The following is a 6,336-nucleotide window of genomic DNA, read 5'->3' as shown; positions in this document are numbered from 1 at the left end:
TCTTATGATATGAAATGAGAGACTACGTAGAAAAAACCACCGCTGTGGCTACTAGTCGACAATTTCTAAATTAATATTCCTGTGCGATTTGGTTTCGTCCAATTGAGAGACTGCTTTTTTCAGTAGGGCATTTTTTGGATCACATCACTGGAAATTGGCTTGTGCTTTTGGGCCCCTTCGTTGGTTATCTACAAATGTTTCATATAAGCTATCGACCACAATGCTGACACCGAGATGGTCAGAAACTGACCAATTGAGATATGATCCCCGAGTCTGAACGATTCAGACTTCGAATATCGGAAATTTCTCAAGCCATGTTTGTTTACAAACTACCAAGGATTCATCATTGCAAATTCATAAGCTGACCAACACTGACCACTACTGACGAATTACAATTTCACGAAGATGAGAACGATATACCGCGTTTGGTGTGAAACTAGAAAAGATTCGCTATTGAAGATTCATAAATTGACCATTGACCACCAATGACCAATTCAAAAAGAATAAAATCACAATAAAATGATTTACCCCACTTTCATCCAATCAGCAAGATACCATTTAATTGAATCATTAAACGCATTGGGCTCCTGATATTTGAAATCATTTGTTACAATGAAGTTGATCCTAAGACTTGATCACCTGCGCTACAGAAAACGTACAAGACGAAATTTTAAGATTGTAAAATCCGATTAGGTGATCGTCATTATGACGACAGCTCCATCACTGTAATTCTTAAGAGATTAGAACCACTTCTGGGTCGTCACTACAATTAAACTTTGACTCGAAATAATGTTTAATTTACTAATTTGAATAAGCAGTTCAAACTTGGGACTCATAAGGTGATGACCCAATAGACCTGTACATAATGTTTCCGCAGTTTGAGGCACCCAATAAGTCTGTTAAATCTATGGAATATATAATTTTTAGTATGAAACCATATAGGTCCCAATAGGTAAGTAAAGTCTACCATATGAATATATATAAAATTATGTACCGTACAGTAATATCAGGATACACAGCCGACATCGGGGATTGGTGATTAAATATTCACATCTTAGATGAATTCTAGAGGCCATAAGAGCTAATTTTGACCACTTTGACCAATTTTCTAGAGGCCATAAGAGCTAATTTTTTAAAAAATACATTTTCTTTTCTTCCAAATTTCCTAGATCCGCCTGGTTATGAAAATGTCATCTTAGGTACCGGGTATACGATTGATACTATTGAGTCAAAACTTCATCAAAATCGAAAACAAATGGTTCAATTGGATCGAAGATTTAGATTTGTTTGAATCCGTTTACTGGGCAACTTTCATGAAAAAACCTGCCTGGTTCAGTGCGGCCGCCTACCGTAAACACTTGTTTTTCTGGTCATTCCACCTGATGATGGCTGTGGTTTCATAGTAATAAATTTGATCGTATAATTTTAAATTTGAAGTGTGGGATTTCTTCATTTATCTACAGTATACACGGATTATAGTGTTTATTCGACAACTATTAAGCAATCCTTTAGCTAAGACTATCTCAGTGGTTATTATTGTGGCATTTCACTGTCAAAGGGCTATGCTTACAACAACTTAAATTGGACAGCTCATATATGACCAAACTCAAACTTGTTCTTGTTGCAAATGGCCCGTACACAGAAAATCACAACTGCTTTAATATCACCGTATTTGTGCCTCAGAACAAAATGCTGCTGTTTGCAATTCGGACTAATTAGATACTCCCCCCCCCCCCTTAAATGCAGAATAACATTTATTATGGCGTCTTGGGTTATTCAATTATTGGTGCGGCATGTCGCTTTACGGTCGCAGGTGGCACGTCCCTGATCGAGTAGCTAGGCGTTCGCGTTCGGTATTTTTGAAAAGCGTCGGCTGTTTGCGAGGCCCGTGGTGTATCGGAGGGTACGAGGCTGGTGGTGTATCGGGGGTGTATGGAGATGACTATTACAAAGGAAACACACCGTTCTGTTGGTCTCGAAATCATATACCGGGTACCCGATATACCGGTATGCTATTTAAGTTTATACAAGACCCAATAAGGACTGTCGTGCCCCGAATTCTCTGCTGGTGCTTGAGTCCCAGGTCTCAAATGGTCGTTCTATCTATCATGTGGAATGGCATGCAATGGGCTATAGCACATTGAAAACCCAATATTCGAGGGACTGTGTGTGTATGTGTGTGTGTGTGTGTGCGTGTGCGTGTGCGTGTGCGGGCGCGTGCGCGTGCGTGTGTGGATCAGTTTCGTATAAAAACATGACCCACTAATACTGTATCAGATTAGTGTGGAGTATATATTTGTTACGAAAGCGTCGACTTATTTCGCAATATCCGAGTCTAAATTCATTTATTTGTCTATCCATTAATAAATCAGCCATACCTTTTTCATCAAAATGAAGAATACATGAAACAGCATATTTGTATAACAAAATCGTCAACCGGTCGCATAACGAAGGCCCCCTTATGAAAATGGTACACGTGTATTTAGCTAAATACACGTGTAATATGAAATTACACGTGTACTTTTGACGTGTATTTTGAAATACACGTGTAACTTAGGACGTGTATTTTAAAAACACGTGTAAATTCATATGTGGCTTCTGAAATACACGTGCAATCTGGATGCATGTACTAGGCTAAAAAATTATACATGTACCTTGTTTCTCATAATTGGTCACTTTTGTAAACTGCAATAAAATTTGTAATTACATCATTTAGCTTCACATGATTTTATAAAAAGTAAGATTGTGCATGTAATGTTCGAGGATTTGAATGAATCTCCTGTCTTTTTAATTGTTTGATCCTCATTTAGTAGTTTTTTCCAGGATGCCGTGTCAAAAAAGTCATGTTGTTTGTCCTGTATTGACTAGATTGGATCCTGTATGAATGAAGCACATGTCTTTGTTGCCCCTTGAATAAATCCAAAAACTGTTTCACAAAAATCATGATCTGAACAAAAAATTTTGGATATTTTTCATTTATTATCAAGATAACTAGAGGCTTAGGGGACTGCCCAAGCCCCGAATTACAATGTTATTTATGAAAAATGTTGAATATATTGCTGTCACCAGCTCGAAGTGTTCTGCTTTCCTTGTAGGCCCATTCATTAATGTTGCTAGCTAGCTCTTCTTAGCCGAGGAGTCTTTTCAGTTGTTCATTAATGGGCATGTACACAAAAAAATGTCCTTTTTCCTCTAATGTTGCCTTATCATACTGTATATCACATAATGAACATTTGTATCATACCTGCAGTTTTTTGAATAATGTCTTATATACAGGGCAGTAATATTTGTTCACCTCCGGACATAGAGAAAATCTTTTGAAAATAGGCTAATTAGAACTGCGTAGAACCGCTTCTCAGTAACAGTAAATTCAACTGATCCAACAATCCAGTCAAAACAGTTGATGTGGATCCAGCTTTGAGGGAGAACGCCATAATAGTAGTAACAGCCCCACGATGGTTCACCTCAGCATTTGTGTGGAGAGGATCATCTATTTCCATCAATGAGCTGTGGCTGCAAAACAGATTAAACATTTTTGTGATTGGTCAAGTTCATATCGGATGAGTAGATTGGCAATTAAGATTGCATTTTTAGTCATAAGGCACTGTATTACTAACTTAAGTTGTCATAACCATTGTCTGCATTATTGGTGGATTGTGGCCATTTTCAATTCTTAAATCTTCCAGATTCTCAAAATCCACTTCTTGAAAAATCGAAATGTCCATCATTTAGCAACATATTACCATCTACAAGACAAAAAGTAATTTGAGATTAAATTATTCCCAAATAGAACAGAACTTAAGGCTACAGTAGGCCTATACGACGTAGGTTGATTTCCAGCTAGCGATTTTGTAGCCTATTGTTGCGATGAACAGTAAACCTCATGCATAACATACCAGATCGGACCTGGATTAAAAGATTAACTAACAACATTAACATTAAACTAAACAATTGACCTATGCAATTGACCTATACATTTAAAATGATCTTACCTTCAAATGTTTAACATGTAGGCCTACTCGCGTATTTTAACTGGCCTTTTTACTTGCAATTTCTTTTTCAAACTCCATGCTTACAAAAGACGAATTCGGTTGGTGTATATCGATATTTACGGGTAATTTTCCACTAAAAAGCGCATCTTTGTGTTAGGCCTATTTGTCTTCCATTTTGGAACACTACCAAAATGAAAACCTCACTGACGAACTGACGAGCTCTAGATAAATGGTTTTCATGAACAGAAAAACAACCTAGACAAAATAATCTCATCTAAATGTTGAATTAAATAGTTAGAGGCCTTATTCATGCACCTTTTTGTGTATTTTTATAATACAGCGTATATTAAAATGATCGTCATTTCTTCACTGAATCGTTATTTTCAATTTACTTAATTGATTTTGCCTTAGCTTCATAATAACCCTTAGTATAAGTAATTTTTGCTAATTAAATATCACTTAACACGATTATTTTTTAATTCTAATAGAACTAAAATGCAGACATAAAACTTATTAATAATTAAATAATTTATTTCAATTAAACTCCCAAGCACCCCTGCGCGGTGGCAGCCATATTGCCATTGTTAAGCAACACGTTTTCACGATCTATTCTATTCTCATAATGATTGCAAAACGCAATAATGGATGACAATCAGTCCATAAAAGGGGATCATTGACAACTGGGCCGAAAGTGACACTGCTTCTTTGTTTGAGGTCAAACACATAGTGGATCATTGAATGGATCATTGAATTAGATTCATTAGAATGGATTGGAATGGAATGGAAGTGGAAGAACAAAAAAGTCGAAGGCCATTTATTATTATCCCGCGTATAAAGGACGCGTTGTGGATTGTTCAGGTATGATTATTGTTATGTAGTAAAGTAAAGGTTTATAGGTCACTAAAAGAATATGTTTATTGGAATGAAAAGCAACATGACCTAGCATTGAATTGAATTTGAATTAGTTAGCATAGTATTAGTAGGCCTTAAATGATTGAATGTCCAGTGAAAAAATTGTAAATGATCATTTCAATTGTGAGGGATAAAAACGGAGTGTCTTTGGTGTTTATGCATCCAATCTAAAAACTGCAGGGTCATTTAGATTTTGTTGTGCGCCCATCATCGCCATTAAACTTGTATGCTGGACATGAAATTAGGTCGCTGTCGGAGTTTCGACTGGGGGCAAAAACGACGTTAGTGCAATCAATTCTTGACCATTTTTTTTCAAACTTTATAGGGTCTACACCAATAAGAATTGATCCAAGGACAGACACTATAAAATTGGAATTCCTGTTTTTTTGGCTTAAAAATGTGTCCACTGGGGGATTGTTGGAAAACGATGTTAGCGCGAGAGAGCCTTCAATTCTCCACTGATTTCTCAACAACGACAGCGTGATGAAAATCAGGTATTTACATTATATATTATATGAGCGTCGGAATGGTTTTAGTAAAGATTATAGCGTAAGCATTGTAAATTCTTCTCATTTTAGGATGCCTACTCACTATTGGATGATACAACAGCTGCTGCCATACGCTGATTAGTCGGAAAACCTAATACTGTTGGGTGCATGCATGCTGCTGTCCACTCATTTTAAAGAAATTGGGCCAATTTTACACGTGTATTTTCATTTACAATTACACGTGTACCATTTTCGTAAGATGAATCTGGCTCGATGATATCGATATTATATTGATATTGATGATATTGCACTTATTTTAAGGGATTTCTGCCACTTTTATCTAATTTAAAGCTATCGCGACTACGGATACATGATCCTATCAACAAATCATATTATTAGAGAGCATTACTTCAATATTTGCACTTTTTGCACTTATCCAGATGTTAAAATTTAACGAAAAATGAAAGGCAATAATGTACTCACAATAATTGTTGCATTTCTCCATTGCACACAGTAAAATTTTGTAAATTTGTTGGAAAAAATAATGTTTAATCATTATATGTTTATACACTACCCATGGTTACTGGTTTTAAACTGACAAGTCTGTGGTCCCCTTGAATCAGTAAAAAGTATCAACTGTGAGCACTGTTAGTACTGTGAGCATTTGGCCTCTAGAATTGTTCCAGACTGTATTACAAAATCAGCGATGAATGAATCAAAACTGCAATGGAATCACGTTGCAGCCAATTCGGTACCGTCACAAAAATAGAGGCTACCCAGATTTCCTGGATCCAGATACCTGCACGTTCGATATAGTCAAATTTTCTTAAAATGGGTGAAAAAACAAATTAATCCGACTGAACCAGCATCTATTTTGGCTTCAAGCTGGGATAGACCGATTCGAATTGAGCAAGCTTTGATACGAACGATGACCAATGAAAAAC

At 36.4% G+C, this 6,336-nt stretch overlaps 1 long non-coding RNA gene across 1 annotated transcript; it reads left to right on the top strand.

Annotated features, from left to right (window-relative positions):
- The first annotated feature begins 4,606 nt into the window (after nucleotides 1–4,606).
- On the top strand, nucleotides 4,607–5,591 carry LOC141904720 (uncharacterized). The gene is made up of 3 exons (XR_012619184.1): nucleotides 4,607–4,850; nucleotides 5,230–5,398; nucleotides 5,483–5,591. It is a non-coding gene; the product is annotated as an uncharacterized LOC141904720 (long non-coding RNA).
- Nucleotides 5,592–6,336: the final 745 nt, after the last annotated feature.

This window comes from Tubulanus polymorphus, chromosome 4 (assembly GCF_964204645.1).
Source record: "Tubulanus polymorphus chromosome 4, tnTubPoly1.2, whole genome shotgun sequence".
Taxonomy (NCBI): domain Eukaryota; kingdom Metazoa; phylum Nemertea; class Palaeonemertea; order Tubulaniformes; family Tubulanidae; genus Tubulanus; species Tubulanus polymorphus.
This window is presented reverse-complemented; position numbering and strand designations above follow the sequence as displayed.